A 19,966-nucleotide genomic window follows, 5' to 3' on the forward strand; every position below is an offset into this window, starting at 1 on the left:
CAGATGAAAGGGAACGAGAGAAAGACAGACAAGCAGCTGAGCGAGAGCCCGAACTAGAAAGAGTGCAGGCCGAAGAAAAATCTAAAGAACGCGAACATACGGTAGCCATGGAGAGACTGTGGATCGAAGCGGAGTTCAGGAGGGGTGACGATCTGAACGAACGTCCAGGGCACGCAAGTAGACGATCTGAAGACAGATAACCAGTACAAATCACCATGCCCATGTTCAATGACAAGGACGAAATTGTTGATAACTTTTTGACACAGTTCGAAAAGTTGGCACTGGTTCATCAGCTACCCAGAGACCAGTGGGTTATCAATGTTTCAGCGTTTTTTACAGGGAGCCGCGAAAGACGTCTACCACAATATGACACCGGAGGAGATAGACAGCTACGACTCTCTGAAGAAAGCGCTACTACGGCTCTATGAGCTGTCGGCGGAAACATTCTGGAAACTCTTTTGAGAATCGTCAAAGAGATCTACCAAAATGCACGCCCAATTCCATAGCCGAGTACGCGTACTTTTTGATAAATAGATGAAAATGTCTAGCACAGAGCTAACGTATGAAGGCATACGTGAAGAAATTTTGAAAGAGCACGTCTTAAGTATGTACAGGAAGAACTTAATAGTGTTCTTAGCGGAGCGTGAGTTCTCGACCTTGGATGATATAAAAGTGATGGCCGAGCCCTATGAGAGTGCGCACTCGCGTCCAACCACCTGGCGTGGCAGGAACCGACCTGGAATTGGCGAGCAAAGAAAGACCCTGAGGTGGCACCTTAAAACGGAATGGACAGAATGGTGGGAGGCCAGGGGCCGGCAATCCGTGCCGAGAACATTTCCGTGGGTCGGGGAAGACTCAGGGGGTAGCGAAAGATACCACGGAGAGGAAGGGTGAGCCGATGTGTTACGGCTGCAACAGGCCAGGCCATGTCGTTAAGGATTGTAGGAAGTATCGTCCGACAACGATTAATTTGGAAACTCGGAATACTGTTAAGAGACAAGAAACAGTGGAATTGACTAATACAGCGGTAGCTACGGTTAACGGCGAGAGGGCAACCGTACTGTATGATACTGGCTGAAGTTATCCGGCCTTGGTGAATAGTAGGTATGTCAAGCCTGGGGATTATACAGGCGAGACGGTTGAGGTCCAGTTTGCTAACTGAAGGATTTGCTTCCGGTCGTTAGCATTGATCTTTATTCGCCGTATGTAAAGGGACGAATTCAAGCAGCGTGTTTGTCGGTACTGTCTCATGATGTAATATTAGGGTGTAGGTATGTGTTTCCGAAGTTTCTAAATTGGCTCTGGATAATCTCTGTGAAGCAAGGGGGCGTCAAGCCAAATATTACAACAAAAGGACGAAGGAACGCCACTTCGAGGTGGGTGACAAGGTTTTGTTGTTGCTACCGTTAGAGCACAACAAACTTCAAGTCTCATAGAGGGGACCATTCGTGGTAACGGAGAAAAAGAGCGGACAGAACTACCGTATCCGGGTAGGAGACAAAGATAAGTTGTACCACGTAAATCTCCTGAAACGTTACCGTAAAAGAGAAACACCCACAGATTTCATGGTAGCTACGGTTCTAACAGAAGAATCGACGACAACGAAGGAGAGGCGGAAGTACTCCCTAGTTGTCCTTTGACGATGGAAGAAACCTACGTCGACGTTGTGCTTGACGGGACGTTAACGTCAGAGCAAGTTAAGGAAGTGGAGTCTTTACTCCAAGAGTATTCAAGCGTCTTGGCAGAACAACCTGGCAAGACGCAGTTGGAGGAGTTCACCCTGAAATTACTGGATGAGAAACCAGTGAAGTTGAAACCATATCCGCTACCATATGCAAAATTAGAAGCCGTCCGAAATGAAATTCAAGCTATGATAGACTTGGGAGTTATAGAGCCAACTGAGTCGGCGTATATCTTTCCTGTTGTGTTGGTACAGAAGAAAGACGGTACACACAGATTTTGCGTCAATTACAGGAAGGTGAACAGGATCACGGAATTTCATGTGGAGCTTTTGCCTGACACTGAGTCCATATTTGCTGGGTGACCAATGCGAAGTATTTTTCGAAAATTGACCTGTCCAAGGGATACTGGCAAATACCAGTTCGATGTGAAGTCCGAGCAAAACTCGCCTTCGCAACTCCTGATGGGAACAATCAAATACTTATATTTACTCGAACCGGGCAATAACATCGAGGGCTGTCAACCCCTAGATGACGAAAACCAAATTAAGCGGGACACCCAGCAAAAGTTCCCCCACCAGAAAACATCCCCACCGTTAAACACACACACACACACACACACACACACACACACACACACACATATATATATATATATATATATATATATATATATATATATATATATATATATATATATATATATATATATATATATATATATATATATACAGGGCCGGCGCTACCATATAGGCAACCTAGGCAGCCGCCTAGGGCGCTGATTTCAGGGTGCACATCTTTTTAATTATTTTATTATTTATAAATTTTGAAACTGATATTTTCCGCGGGGGGGGGGGGGGGGCGCCAGAATCTAACCTTGCCAAGGGCACCAGATAGACTGTCCGGGTATGGGGCCGGCCCTGTGTGTATATATATATATATATATATATATATATATATATATATATATATATATATATATATATATATATATAAGCAGCAGGGAAGGCGAATCCTACAAAATTTAGAAGGTTCCAAATGTCGAAATAAACCCTCCAAAAAAAAAGGTTTCAACCGGAAATAACGTCGACTACGTTTCAAGAGGAACCTTTGGAGATAAACCTCCTTGGAGGTCCTGCTGAGTTAGTCCAAATATGGTTTCTGGTTCAAAAACCCATTAATGGCGCTTCGATTTACCAAATGAACCAATTCGTTGTCGTCGCTCCCTGCTGCTATGAATTAAAAAGTGCTATACCAAATAATGGTGCATTAGGAATCTTACACAGCTAGACTAACTAGAGAGCGAGACGAAGCACTTAAAAAATATATCTATGTTAAAAAGGAGTTCAAAAAAATGTGCAATCTCGGCAGGAAGCACAAGTTGAGTACGCAGCGGAAACGGAACCTATTTAAACCTATTACCGCGGTTACTGGAGATATTTTAACTGCTATTAGGGGACCTAAAAAGGAACCAGGTGAGAAAAAAGAAAGCCTTATTCATGTATTAAAAGAAACTGCTGAGAAAATGGTTGCGGTCCAGCCTCAACCTGAAGGTGCTGTTGTAGAACCAAATTAGAAAATAAAAGATAATTGATCCTAGAAGGAAATTTACTGAAGCGGGTCTAGAAGAAATTCAAAATTATAAGACAAAAACCCACCAGGATATAGCCAAATGTGATGAGTATGCTGTCGAAAGATTTAATTCCAGAGCTGATATTTTAAATCCCAAGTATATTAAAGTAGGTAAACCAACGTGAACTTATTGGTTGTATAAAAAAAATCGAGGTGATGAACAAATAGATAAAACAAGTACTGATCATAACATTTATTTGCAGGGGATAGCAAATTATATTATGGAGCAAAAAGAATGACAAGAGGAAGAGAAAGAACTAGAACGAAGAAAACAGGAACGAGAAAAAAATAACGACAAATAGCGCTAGCATAAAAACGAGAACGGCAACGAGAAATACGAGAACAGAAGAAATATTGAAAAGGAAGAGAGAAAAAAAGTCTTTTATTACTGTTTCACACCATGAGCTTTCTCTTACATCTGAAAAAGACCAAGATGATCCTCTTTTATATCTTCCTTCGCCTCAGCAGCAAATAGAACGACAACAATCTCAACTCCGGTCCGAATTACCATCATATCCTGCAGAGATGTTGAAGAGATTCCTAAAAAAAATCTTCAAAAGCATCCAATGTCTCGTTTAATCGCTATTGTTGCGAGATATAATTCTAAGACTTATTTAAAACCTGAATATCTTGAAAAAGTAACACGTGAGCATTGTCCTGCTGCAGTATATTTTGCTGCTAAAGAATCACCTATTAACGATCTACAAAAAAACCATCCGGTGCAACTGGCCGTGGTTTGGGAAGTGGTTTTATTCCTTGCCCTGATAATACCTTCAATGAAGTTTCGCGGTTAGAAGTTCTAATAGGAGAAAAACGCGCTGGGAATAACTCACCAGAAATAATTAATGAAGCAGCTGATATCTGTCGGCGATTGTTTCAAGGTGGTGTCATGGATGCTAGTATTTACCGAGAACTCGTTGATGAACTCGTTGATAAACTCGTTGATGATTACAGCGATTAAACAATAGTAAATAGCATAACATGGTCAAATATAATAGGCATACACCTGTGCAGAACAGAGCAGTAAATTCACGATTACCAATCTATAGAGCAACTTACGGAGACGGACATGGTGATGTGACTCAAAGATTATATGCAGGGTTAGCACCAAAATTTGGCCCTCTTGCAAAACAGTTATCGATAAACCCTTTAACGTGGTTGCCAAAAAAGTTCCTGGTGCAATTGTTAGTGCTGCTGGTAAGGCGCTCTCGGCAATCAAAGAAAGACTAGCGCGATTAATAAGGCGAAAACCACCGGTGAAATTACCGAGTATCGAAATTATGTCCGCGGATGTTAGTAAGGTGATAAATCAAAATGCAAATCAGAGACTAGCAGCGTTAATAAGTCAGGAATCTGACGCACAAAGAAAAATAAAAGCAAATTTGATAGCAGGAAGTGGACTTCGTGTGCGACGACGATAATTACCATTTGGAAAAATACGCAATAGTATAAAATGTTCAAATGCATATCCGACCCAGCATTTAACATAGATGAGCCGGTCGAGCGAGATCACTCAGTGTGTGATTATCAATTTTATTCCTATGATGCAAAAGAAGCAAATCAACGATGGCGTATCGAACTTCAAGTTCATGATAAAAGTAGATATTTTCGGCCTTGTGAGGCGTTTGTTGAAGTAGAAGGTAAACTTGTGAGGGCGGATAATAATAACTACGGTGTCAATGACCGAGTTGGTTTTGTCAACAATGGGATCATGGCATTGTTTAGTAGCGCCACCTATATGATTGATGGAAAAAATATCGAATCGATTCAGAATGATGTCGATGCTGCTACAACAATAATTGGTCTAGCAAGATATTCTGATGATTACACAAGATCCGCTGGTCCATCAATGATGTTTGCTAAAGATATTACCGACAACGCCAATCATCTTCATTATATTAAGTTGCGAACACCACAAAATACTGCAGTTAATCCACAACCAGCTGATTTTGAACATGAAGTTAGACCAGGTGCTGATTTTGATATTATAAAAGATGCTAGCGCGACTTACAACCTAGGATTTGCAACACGCAAAGCAATGTTGTCAAGAGAAGATAAAAGTTTTTCGTGCGCGACTCCACTAACTCACATCTTTGGATTTTGCAGGGATTTTAGAAAGGTCATCTTTGGCGCTAATTATAAAATGTCATATAGTCACGTTAATGTTACTTTGACCTCTGGTCAGATAAAGAAATTACAATCGAAAAACGCGAAAACATGTAGTTTTCAAAAACATGTAGACAATTAGATCAACCGCGTTAATTATAAAATGTCATATAGTCACGTTAATGTTACTTTGACCTCTGGTCAGATAATTTTAATTATAAAATGTAGACAATTAGATCAACCGCGTTAATTATAAAATGTCATATAGTCACGTTAATGTTACTTTGACCTCTGGTCAGATAAAAAATTACAATCGAAAATACCAGCGCTGGTAGCTGCTGCTCGCCCAGCTGTCGCAAAAGCATCCGCGTTAGGAGCTATTGGAACAGCTGCTGAAATGGCATTAAAGAAAGCAACTGGAAAAAGATACAAAAAAAAGGACGGGGTCTAAGACTTCCAGAAACTCCGCCTTCATGGTACCCACAACGATTTTAACACAATACTAAGTACTGCACGCACCGATGTCAAATTTTGATTTGCTCGATACTGCTAAACAACTTAAAATAAAAAATTTCAAAGGAGCTTTAATGCGAGATCAATTACCACGACAACCGAATAATTCAGAAACTGGAATTATTAATCTCGATAACAGCGATCGTCCAGGAACTCACTGGGTTGCTTACGCGATTGATCCACGTGGAATTATCTATTTCGATTCGTATAGGTTAGCACCACCAGTCGAATTCCTCAAATGCGCACGAAGTACTCCCATTACAGTCTGGTACTCAACGCTACCAAAACAAACACTAACCGGTCCACCAATATGTGGCCGTGAAGTATTAAATGTACTTGACGCGATATCAAAATCAACCAAACCGCCTCACAAAGTCGTGCACGAGTATACCTAGGGCCGATTTCACATTTTAAACAATCCTTAAAGAATAATGGTAGATATTTACGGAAGATCTCTCACCGAAGCAAAGATTAAAAAAACGTGGTGATGTAGATTTATCAAAATATGCGACCAAAGATGAAATCTACAATCTTTTATCGTTATCCGGGATAGACCCAGATGAGGTTGTTATTTTTCAGGACCGACATGGCAAGCTAAGAACCAGCAATATCAAATTGAATGACATAGTTCTCAGGGTTCTTGGAGCTGTCCCGGACAACATTCCTGTGTTTACTAACAGCGGAAAAATCAGAGACTCAAGTATATCGTTTACGACCATCAGAGATCAAATTGCAGCAAGTGTGACTAATCGCCTAAAAAATACTGGTGACACAATGACAGGTGAACTCAACATGAACGAAAACAAAATACTGGTGTTAGCGGATCCAACATCCGACAAAGATGCTGAAAACAAATTATACGTCGACAACGTAGACAATAAATTATCCACGCTGCGGGCCGAGTATGACGTTCACGTAAACACGTTTTCAAATCTTCCTAGAAACTTTAGAAAAATTAATGAAACTTCAGAGGAATTCTTTGGTAATCCGCTCACCGTAAACTTGCTGATATCAAAACCAACATTGACACGATGAAACAAACATAGCAAGATATCGTAAGTGGGATTCCTGATATCGTTAACAAAACCAATCTGATTAAAATCCCACCTGGAGTTACTCGGGGGCATATTACCAACATAGCATACACGGTATTATCTGGATTCGCAACATGGTCTAAAAAAAAAAAAAAAACTATCAAATATACCGCAACAGTTACTGGTGTGTATAGACTGTTTGTGTTCAGTGCTGCAAATTTGAGATTTTCACAACATATCCCTGGCGACATTCCACCGACAAGTTTTCCGGGGTTGTGACTGTAATATTAAATAGCGGAACCGAAGAAGAGTTTATACTGGAAGCATCCGATAAGACATCAAACGCAACATCTTACTGGTGGTGTTTGGATTTCGTAGCTGAAATATCTCAGTTGGTTACTGCGTAAAATAATAAATTACCCCCCTGACGAAGTCAACGACAACAGCATCAACAACAACATTAGATGCGCAACAATATAGATATGATCAAGTAAGCGAATGGCAATCAAAGTTAAAACCCTCATCGACAAATACACGATAAAAGTAAAAAAAAATATAAACGACGAGCAGTCATCCTGGATGCGTTAGTATACTCAGTATCCGCGTTAGTTGCATCCACTGGAGTAGAATTATCAGCACTAACACCAGCAACAATCGCAGTAAAAATATGCGTTTCTTCATCACCGGCAATCGCAGGTATATTTAATATAATCGCGAAAAAAAATATCCTAGTGAACGACCACAAAATTGCACGATATTGTCATACAACTAAACACAGCAACAACTCAAAATTATCGTCGTTGATATCATCAAGCATCGACGACGAAACAATATCAGATTCAGAATTCGCGTTAATGGTTAAGATATACGAAGACTGCACCCGCCATTTAAAAACAACAAAGATACATAATGACTGAATTACTTCATCGAGCTCTGCTCGACATTGTCTAAAATGCAAACCCGAAGAAAACTTAGATGATAACCGTAAGGTCGACTAACCCTGAATTTAGTATTGATTTTCCAACTGCAATTCCCGTAAAATAAATCACACTAGCACAATTACGAGCATATCATGGTTAGCCCAATATCAGATCAAAATCGTTCGGTGGATTACCAGCAAATAATTCGTTTGTGTTTGCAAATAAAAACCGACCCGATGGTACACCCGACTGGAACGTGATTGGGATACCAACCGGGTCTTATCAAATCGAAGAAATCGATGAGGAATTACAACGTCGAATAAAAAATATCACAGGAAAAGTATCCAAGATAAAAATAACCCTTCATGAACCAACTTTGTCTTCTGTAATGGAAATAAGCACTCCAGACTACGCTGTGGATATATATCAGAGTTCGATCAGAACAGTGTTAGGATGGCCTGAAATTCCACCTGAAGCAGCACTGATACAACCAGAACCAAAAAAGTCTAATCATGTCACGGATAAGACTTCGTACCACGATATGGCACCATCGTACAAATATATTTTACTTAGAATAGGAAATTCACCGCTGAGTGAAGATGCGATGGCTATTAGGTATAGAGATGAGGGTGATGGAACCGAATTTTGGTCATTTGATACTGAAAGAAACCTACTTAGTCCAAATCAGATTTTTAGAAACTTCAGCGAAATTAATCAAGAACATAAAAAAACTACAGCAACTGCGGAAACTCTTTCAAGAACATCCTTCCGATATAACTTCACGCGACAAGATTATTAAAAACGTAGAAATGCTAAATCAGCTTGCATCCGACATGGAATATATCAACTATCGGGTAATTCAGATAATGATTTCTCTCTTAAATACCGATGATTTTAAGCACCGATTTTTAACTGCGCGCTCGTTAACAGAAGCAGATCTGCCGAATTATAAATTCCCTCAGTATAGTGTCCCCGAACAAAAAAAATCAGTCAGCGATCTCATTGATGAGTTCTTTCCTAATATACTCGCTGCGTGGAGAAAAACACTGCCACCAGCAACTATTCTCCGGCACAACAATGACCCAGAAGGAACAGGCCGACATGTATCCCCGTAAATCGTAAATATAACCACTGTGGTCGAGGTCAATCTTGTGTGTGATGTAATCAATGGCAGCTACAGCACGGACACGACAGTATCAAATCAAGCCCAGCAAGGGTTTGTTCTTTATTCGTTCACCCCGAAAGACCCACCTGGATATCTGATTGTGCAGGAACCGATCAATCAGGTTTATTTGAAGTGTTATAATCCACTGTTATCAAGAATACATTTCAAACTAACAAACTAATCTGGCCACCTTCTGGATTTAAGACATTGAAACACTGCATATTAATCTACTTGTGAAATGCTAAGGATTTTGTCTTAAGATTTCTATCCTAAAAAATCTCATTCAAAACATTCTTCTGACAGTCAGTGTGGATAATTCTTTTTACTGTCGCTCAGAATTATAGGAAATTTCTCAATTCGGAGAGTACTTAGCTAGTCAAAATCATGAAAATCGACCGATTTGTTAATTCTGCAGGGGTGTTTACTAGTCAAAATAAAAAAGTAAAAAATATATCTGCAAAGAAATTTTTTTCCCTGACAAACCCTGATTTCTAATTAATCAAACGAGTGTTATATATATATATATATATATATATATATATATATATATATATATATATATATATATATATATATATATATATATACCAACACATGCAAGTTTTTATACTCGACAAGCAAGCACTTGAAAACTACATCAAAGAGGTGTTTATGCAGTCCCCGGTCAGCACAGCTGATTTGGTTATTGATGTATTCGGTAATGAAGACTTTTTATTAACGCAGGGACAGTTAGATGAACTGCGGCAGAAATATATTTGTATGATCACATGTGACAGAGACCAGAGTTTAAATTACGCGCATTCCTGCATTAAATTTGATAGGCTTAAGAAAATATTATTTAACTCATCAGATGCAGGTCAGATTGATACAAGTGAAAATAACTCATCAGATTGATGCAGGTATGATTAATACGAGTGAAAATAACTCCAGGTCAGATTGATGTAGGTAAATAAAATCTGTATCAGATTGATGCAGGTCAGATTGATGTAGATCAGGTTGATGTAGGTAAAAATAAAATATTATCTGTATTTGATGCAGGCAAAAAATATTTTTTTTTTACTGTCATTGCAACCAGACTGACATTCTACTTTCAATTTCATTTCCACGTACCTGACTTCATTTCCCAGTAATCAAGGGGTTTAACACACAGTCTGATATAATTTTTTTCAACCGTCTTGCACGAGTATGAATTAACTTCCTGGCTTCGGATTCTTCAGATAATGCTGATCTAATTTTTTCGATTGCACCGCAGAGAGGGACAAATTCATCTAGTTGCTGTTCTTCTATTGTAGCTAGTGATTTATATAAATCTATTTGGATTTTCTTTATAAATTTATACTGAGCAGGTACAATATACCGACCTTACAATTTAGCCTCATACAATGTTTCAAAGTCAGACATGATTTTTTCAGGATTTAATTCATCAGATATATTAATTTTCTTCTAATTTTTTAATAGCAGAAGTTACATCATTGATATTTTCGTAATTCACTATTTATATAATTATATATTTAAAAGAAAAAAAAAACAACAAAATAAACAGTAGCCTTGATGAGCGGTTATCTTGATAGGTCTTGCATTTGCTTTTCCACGAGGTCCTTTCAGACTTTTGTCCTAAGATTTTATCTTGGAGATTTTATCTTTGAGACTTTTGTCTTACAGATCTTTTCTTATAGATTCTCGGCATCCTTCATGATTTTTGTGGAACCCATGTGACGTAGAGCTTTATGCATCCAAGGGTACTGTTTATTTTGGGGTCCGCTTTCACAAACATACCTCCAACGAATTCTCTAAGCGAAAGTGAAGCGAAATGTTAGAGTATTCAGAAGGCTGTTTGTGTACTTTTCATTACATACCCCCCTCCCGATTAAATCCCAGGGGTGAAAAACGTCACCCCCACGATTGACATGGGAGAGATATGTACATGAACGGCTTCGGCTGCCGCCCCAATTATAAAAGCCATATTTATTGGCACCGTCGACAGTATGTCCGTTAGAAGACTCGATCCATTAGCATTGACATAGTCGGGGACGAGAGTCAGCCGATCTAACCACTGCACCACGGTCTTATCTAATCATATAGGATTTAAGAATTATCATATAGGTAACTATTGACAGTCTGCAGCTCTGAACTAGATTCTAAACTGCTGAATTCAAGTTCTGAACTAGAATCTAAACATTACTGCAAAAATAACATTTACATGTACTGACAAATGCGAAAATAGGCTGTGATGTCATCAAACGCGGAAGTGTTATTGAAATAGACTGTGATGCAGTGTGCATACAATAAGGCGGCTACGCCACGAACTGTATTGGCTGTAAAAGAAACTGTATACAGTTCTCCGCGCTGGATAATATATTACCTGTGAGGTAATGATATGTTGCGCAATCTCGGGGAGATAATTGCATCTTTGACTTTTACACAGCCGCTGCAGAGTTATCTCCGTTATCTGTGTCTATATAACGAAATAAAATCCAGCTATTAAACTTGTATGAAAAAGTTTATTTGATTATATTTTCTGCAACAAATTGGACTAATTTCTGGTTAATACCGAAATACTTGCAAGCCGCATACATTGACTTAAATATTTTCTCTTAATGGGTACTTATGTTGAAATATCTGATAACTCTCCTTGTAACGCTCTTAAATTTACCGGTACTTTCTCGTGCAGCATTTTCGCTCTGTGTGATGGCTTGTAAATTTTGAGGAGAGTTATTAAGTTTATTTTTGTCAACGTGATCGATCACAAGACCGTCTTCGATCTCTCCGCAAAAATTCTCGAATACAAATCGATGATTATAATAGTTTTTATTCCCATCTCTGAACTTTAGATAACCAGCATTATTAACAGCACCAACTGTTTTTTTCAACCTACAATTTCTAATATTACCATTACGATTCATTTCTCAATTCCTGATGATGGGGTGTGGGACAAATTCCTGGTTCATTTTATATTATAATGTTATTTGTCTAATTTATATTTGTCTAAGAACTTAGTTATATAATCGCGCACACATTTCAACACATCATTATTATTTTTTTTTGTTATAATATCGCTTAAGTTCACGATATCTCCCCCCCCCCTTCATAACTTGCGCATAACTGTGTTTTACCCCTGACCACAACACCACATCTCAGACACGGTATTTGTCCTAAACCCCCTTTCCGAATGCTTTGTAAATGTTCTCCGCAGAATTCCTTTCTGCAAGATTTGTTACAAGGAGTTACAGATCCTACATTGAGCCACTTGCACTGATTGGTTTGAGGCATTATATATATATATATATATATATATATATATATATATATATATATATATATATATATATATATATATATATATATATTCTTATTTAAATGTTTGTCTTAAATATAATATGGAGGAGTTTGAGAGATTATCTGCAATCAAACCCCGGAATGCTTCTAGATTTGATCTTGACAGACTAACTCCTGATTCACGGAGGCAAGCCCTGACTGGTCTTTTTGATATTATCAGAAATGCCAAAGACGAATTTCGTAATGATGGAGCATCTCATGTGTGGTCTACATTCAAAATTATACACCTTGACAGAGTCAAGGACGATGTCAAGGACGCTACAATGAGTGATGCACGAGCGAAAACAATTATCGATTACCTCAATCAAAAATATTTTTTCAGAGTAAAGTTTATTATGCGTTCGGATGATGACAGGTGGATTATCCGTGACAAACTTGACCCTGTCCTTGCTAAAGGAAAAACTGCTCTGTTAAGTAAAGATTCCAAACCAGGAGCGCTGACTGGGATTGATAAACCATATTACGCTCGAGCGTATCCTGTGACCGAGGTCATTTACGGAATTTATCCGATAAAAAAAACCAACATTAATGATCTTACCCCAATGAAATTTTCAAAACTGAATTGTGTAGCAGAACGAGTAACAGAACATTTTACAAATGCGATGCGCAGAAACGGTCTAACGGATTTACGACATGAAAAAATAAAAAAATGGGCTGAACGGGTCAAAGATAGAGGAGCTACAATAAACGATATTGCCGAGTTAGAAAAAGCATTAAGATTCCCCATAACCGTAGCAACGATAACAGGGGAAGTATTATACGAATCGAAATATAATCGGAACGAAGCTCCAGTAAATATCATTGATCATTGTGTTCACGCTTGGACCATTGCAATCATAATATTTCCACGAAATCGAACTGTAAGATTTTACCCGTCTTCGGAAAATTCCGAGTGGAGGAACTCTGAGAGAAACATGTTTGATTTTATTAAACAGATAGGTGAAAACGATCCTGTGTCAGTGTGGTTATTTTCGAGTTCAGATAATGAAATATATGATCAGTTTGTACGCGTTAACGGTGAAATATACCGCAAAAAATCTCTTCATGAAACAATGAGAAAACTTGCGCAGAGATACTCAAAAGATACTGACCGATTACTAACTGATTGTTTCACTGTTCCATCAGTTGCAGCCCATGCTGCCAGAGAAACAAATTCCTGGAAGCCAACCCGAAGTGAGTTTCTTGAAGATGTTCAATTAAGTTGTTGCGAATACGGACACGGCGGATTGTGGAATACCAAGTATAATTACAAGGAAATGGTATCAGTTGATATGGTTGCGTGTTATCCAGGAAGCTTTCTCGGGATGGGAGAATATTCTGGATACTTTAAAAGATTTGGACACCCCACGAACTCGATGACGCGAGTGGCCATTAATGGACCATTACTCGATTTTGAACTAACAGGATTCGCTCGTGTAGTGTCATTCGAAATGGGTATGGGTCTTCATGTTATTTGTTATGCTTGGTTTGGTCGGCATTTTAGTGAAAAGCGCTGGGCACCAATAGCATTGTTACGATATATGCTTGACTGTAAACTACTGATATCGTTGACGGTCAGTGAGTCAATTATATCATATCGGGCACAGACTGAAATTTGGTTACCAACACCTGAACTGGTTGATAGCGAAAGTGATAATTACGATACATTAATCGTCAACCTCGAAGAGAAAAGAAACGCGAACGATCTCGGTAGAAGAATAATTGGTAAATTTACTCAAGGCGGTGAATATGATCATAAACGATATTAAGCAAGACTGGTTATGGATCCCGCCGAGTATAAATTTGTGGTCGCTGATGCAACTGCGAGAGGTATATTTGTAAGTCGAGAAAAAGCTTATTTATCTGACGGAACTCGGCTGGGTAAAATTGTAAGTTATTCTGATGGCGAGTCACCCCAGTATACTCATTTAAGATCTACAATGCTAGCTTATGTTTCTATAATTTTGCTATCGATTATAAATAGATTCCCTGACACTGCAGTTAGAGTTGCAACTGACTCATTTTACATCAACAAGAAATACCTGAATTCGGTAACTCGTTTTGACTGATGATGCATCATGGGGTTCGTGGAGAATGAATGAAGAAATGGTATATGATTATTGTGAGTCCGCAGACGTTGAGATTAAAGATAGTTATTATAAATCAGAATTATTGGAAATGTTGAGTGCACCATCTGTGTATGATCCAGTGTCCAGACACAAGACTGTTTACCTCAATGGGCCGGGAGGGTCTGGTAAGACGACTCGAGCGATTGAATTATTTCGGAATTCAGATATGGTCGTGTTAAAACCTACACAGAGACTCGCGCGAGAGATGAAACAACGAGGGGTTAACTCATGCACTTATCACAGCTTTTCAGATACAAGGACGACGCATGGACTCCTGATGGAATGGAAGAGAAAATACATTCCAAAGATTATAATTTGGGATGAAATATGTACGGTACCGTTAGAAACATTAAAAATATCTTTCGATTGGTTATTAACAAAAAATACAGCTGTGTTAATGTGCGGCGATCACGGTCAGCCACCTCCGTTTGTTGGACCATCCCCACATTTGTGGTTAAAAGATTTTGTTGATTATTACGAATAAGTGGCTAATCATTATAGAGCGCTTGATGCAGAATTAAACGAGTTTAAGAAATTAATCAGACTACAACCGAATAAAATTCAATGTGAAATAATGCGTAAAATAATTTCAGAGACTTCAATGAGCGACTTTCTGCAAACGTGGAGACCAAACGACTTGATAGTGGCAAGTAGAAAGATAGTCAGAGACACACTTCAACAACAGTCATTTCAATTACATAAGAAAAAATTTCCAACGTTGCCAGTGCCGTTGTGTTATAGACCAGCTGATACGCGACGGCAAAATACTGACGTTGATATACCAGGACAGACCGAAAAACGAAATCTCGTATTAAATGATGTTGCAGTTGATATCAATGTTGTTGAAGATGCACTGCGCGCTGATAAATCCCCGTGGACACTAGGATACGCAATGACGATTCATTCATCTCAAGAACTGACTATCTCTGATACAGTTGTTTGGATCATTGATGATCGAATCGAGTGGTCAAATGATTGTTTTGGATGAGTCAATGGCTGATGAAATAATAATGAAAACAACAGTTATATAATAAGAAAAAAATTAGCTGGTTACAAACAGAGTGACAAAAAAAATCGAGAATTTGACCTTGATGTTGAATTTATCATGACACTGAAACAACAGCAGAATAATCATTTTCCGAGTTGTAATTGTATAATGTTGTGGCAGTATTCGAGTAATAATTCAAGACAATTCACCGTAGATAGAAAAGATAACAACCGTGGTCATACACGCGAGAATGTGCTGACCTGTCTTGAGTGTAATCGACGTCGAGGTGCTAGTTAAGTGATCTAGGCGGTAATTGTGTATCTTCGGGGATTACTTGTAGTTGTTCACGTGTAAATCCACGTTGAGGAGCAGTTGAATCCAGTATGCAGATTGCTAGTCTACCAGTAGATCTAGTTATGTTAGATAACTTGTGTGTCGTGATGCTCCAGATAGGATCAGTCGCTCTTTTTTTACCCTTTTCAAGTTCACCTGGTTCATATAAATATCTCACAGTTACATCGCCCAGTATTGATTGTGCTGAAAAATCTCGTTGTTGTGGTATATGTTTTTTAGTAAGTGCATTAATAGGTTTCATGTTAGTTGTTCGAGTAATTTGATTATTTAAAGCAGCTTTCGCATTCGGTAATCTTGCAACCCATTCGGGTGATCTCTTGTCCTGAATCAACTCCTTCGCGTATTGATATCCAAATAACCGCTCAGCAAGAGTTCGATTAAATCGCTCAACAATTGCCTAACATGTCCTCGTCTGATGATGACATTATGTTGCTTCATCACCTATGATACTGCACCTTGAAATTCTTTGCCAAGATCAACTTGTAAGAGATGCGGCCATCGTAGACCACCTCGTTGATAAATTCATTCAAAAGCAGAAGCAACCTCAGATGCTGTTTTAGTCGTTATCATTTCTGCATCTTTGCATCTACTTGCAACATCAGCTACAGTTAACGTGTACTTGTATGTAATTTGACGTTTTCGGATTTTAATAGTATCATGTGGCAGAAATAATATATCAGCTTGATGAACTTCATTAGGAACACTAACATCAAAATGTGCAAAGTGAATTTGTTTAGGCGTTGGTTGGTAAATTTGCCATATTGCCTGTTTGGATAACCACTTTTTAGCAGTATCGCGCGTAACGTTTGCTGCTTGAGCGAGTTTACTAATTGCTGCGCTACCCTTCCAGTATCCTTTTTGGGGAATAATAAATCGACTCCATTATAATTAATTACCAGCACCTCACGCCAATTTACCTTTCATTGCCGATTTTATTAACCAACTAGCTAATTTTTCCTTGAAAGATTTATCAGTGATGGAATTTAACGCGTGAATTAATTTCACATCCGCAAGATGTCTATGCTGCAGATTTTTACTTTTATAAGCTACGTCATGAATATGACACGCTTTATCGATAACGTTTATCGGATACACACCCGGATTTGGTTGATCTTGGTCATCAAGTCCGATATCAAGTCTGGTTCCAGGGCCGCAGTAATTATACCCTGGAAGATGTTTTTCTCCTGGGTATTTAGCCCACGAAATCGAAGGTAGTTTTGTTAATTTTGCTGCGATGTCACCCCCGTGTTGCTGTTTTTTATTTGATTTTGGCTTTGGCTTTGATTTTGGTTTTGACTTTGACTTTGGCTTTGGTTTTGGTTTTTCACCTGACTTGCCAGTAGAGATAAATTTAAATTTCTTTGTACCGAATCGTTCAAACTTGCCAGTAACCGCAGATCTATTATTGCTTGTTGCAATGGTTGTTAGATCACTTGTTGGCGTGCGCGCCCTGCATTTCACACAATATAAATCCATATTTATTTTATATTATTCTAATGGAGATCACGGACTTTTCTAATGTAAGAAAACGAGAACCATGTAAAGCATATTGCTGCATTACCAATTTCTATTCGAATGATTATCATTGGTCCATCTGGTAAGACGCAGTTGTTACTTAATTTAATAATGAAGTGGATGAAATGGGATAAATTATATCTGGCAGCTCCATCTGTAGACGATCAGCGTTGCTACGAAGTGTTAAAAGACTTTAATGAAAGCGCAAAATCGTTAAATGAAAACGGAGGTGATATTGTTGAATTTATAACTGACATCAATGAAGCACCGACTATTGATGATATTAATGGGTCAATTAACAATTTAGTTGTTTACGACGATGTAATGCTGGATAAACAATCAAATCCAGCTAGGATATTTTCCAGAGGTAGACACAAAAACACATGTAATTTATGTAACCCAGCGGTATACACAAATTCCTAAAGTGATCAGGGATAACTGTAATATTCTTACTGTCTTTAACGGAGTTGATACTTACACGACACGTGACGAAATAATCATCAGACCTGGTGTAGCGGCGATATGGACATAAATAAATTAAAAAATTTCTTTAGTCGTGCTAAAATAACCCAGCTCGGATTTATTACAATAAATGTACACGATCCTGGAACACGGTATCGAATTGGGTTAGATACAAGTTTTAATTCATAGCAGCAGGAAGAGCGACGACAACGAATTGATTCATTTGGTAAATCGAAGCGCCATTAATAGGTTTTTTAACCAGACACCATATTCGGACTAACTCAGGAGGACCTCCAAGGAGGTTTATCTCCAAAGGTTCCTCTTGAAACGTAGTCGACCGTTATTTCCGGTTGAAACCCTTTTTTTTTTGGAGGGTTTATTTCGACATTTGGGACCTTCTAAATTTTGTAGGATTCGCCCTACCTGCTGATATATATATATATATATATATATATATATATATATATATATATATATACGGTTTAATATAGATAATCAACTGTGCCATTGTTAACATGTGCCGGGACAAAGTTGCAAAGCTATTCCTTTAATTAATCGGTATGGCTAATGTGATAATCACAAAAGATTACTTTACTTTTGGTACATAATGATTGACCCTGACATCGACCTTTTGTAGCTACAATGTCATCATTTCTTATCTTGCCATCTTTGGCCAAGTAAAATTCGTCTTTTGCTTTGTCATCTCTAAATCGTGTCATGTTACATCCACCGCCTATTCCACTCCAGATGACAAAGAACAGATCGGAATAAGGTAAATGTTTTAATCCGACACCGGAAATGCGTCATGTGCCAGTCTAGGAGCACTATTTTACTGCGCAGGGTCTAGTTTGTAATTCTTTTTACAAGTACAGGTCAGATTCCTCAAATAATGTCACGTGTCATCCATGATATGTTTGAAAATGAGGAAGACTGGTTGGAAATTGGTGTCAAAGCTGTTTCATTAACTCTTTTAGAGCTAACCAGGGATTGATATGGGATAATGTCTGTCAAATATTTACTGTATATTTGTGAACTGTTTCACCGTGTCCGTGAACTTTCGGTCACTCAAATTTTAGCGAGTTATTCTATCGGCTGTCCCATTAATCTAATGATGTATGCAATCAAGCTTATTCAATTCATTATCCAATTAATCAAACCGCATATGCAAGCCGGACTTTATTTTGAACTATTTTCTTTTTTTCGTTCATGAAACTATCAGCTAATAAATTATAGTTTTTAGCTTTGTTCGATGTAAAGCATACCTCTACAGTTTTTACAAGCGTTATACTACGTAAATAATGGTATCTATCAGGGATATTTACAAATTATATTGCATCTAATATAGGGCTGTTTTCTACACTTTCCTGCCAAGTGCTCATGATTACTAGATTTTCGCTCAATTATTGTTCCTCGGGAAGCTGCTGCCTTTGACACAATCTCTTTCTTGCATACATTTTTCGAGTTTAAATATTGTCAGTGTTCGAATGGTTACGCCATTGATTTAGCGTTTGAACCGTCTTATGTTTTTATATGTTTGTAACGGAATCTGACTTTGTCGAAAGATCTCAGTTTATTTAACCCAAATGAAGAAAGATCCTGGTATACTGAAAGTTTACAATGGTCGGAATTCTCATCTTGTCTTTTACTGGAAACAAAGTTCTGTCTAGAGAAAGGAAAATGCATTTTTTTTTCCCCAGGTCGCGGGAAAGAAAAACGGTACATTAGACGGTATTTTATTTTTTACATGTATGTGCAGTTATTTCCCATCTTGCCCTGCACGTGCCTGCCACAAAAGAATGAGGCAATTAGAGCAAAGTGTTTTGCCCACTGACACACCACGGAAGCTAACCCTGGATGGTCCGATGATTAGATTCCACACCCTTTCTCCCGTGAAAATACTTACATATCAAAATAAGTGGTCAAAATAACTAGTGAAATAAATGTCCGTACATTCTATGGCACAATTATTTGTTCTAAACAAGGACCTTCTCTAAGCTGTCTGTTCAGTTACCGTACAATAATTAACATAATTTCCTATCTTTTTCTTTATTGGGTACTCATGCTTGATTTTAGTCTAGTTTTTCGTCGTGAAAGTTTATTTTTTCTAGTATGAAGGTTTCCGTTCAAGTCAAGGTTTTCAAACAAAGATTTTAG

Source organism: Sinohyriopsis cumingii, chromosome 8 (genome assembly GCF_028554795.1).
Source record: "Sinohyriopsis cumingii isolate HCF-2022 chromosome 8, ASM2855479v2, whole genome shotgun sequence".
NCBI classification, from domain to species: domain Eukaryota; kingdom Metazoa; phylum Mollusca; class Bivalvia; order Unionida; family Unionidae; genus Sinohyriopsis; species Sinohyriopsis cumingii.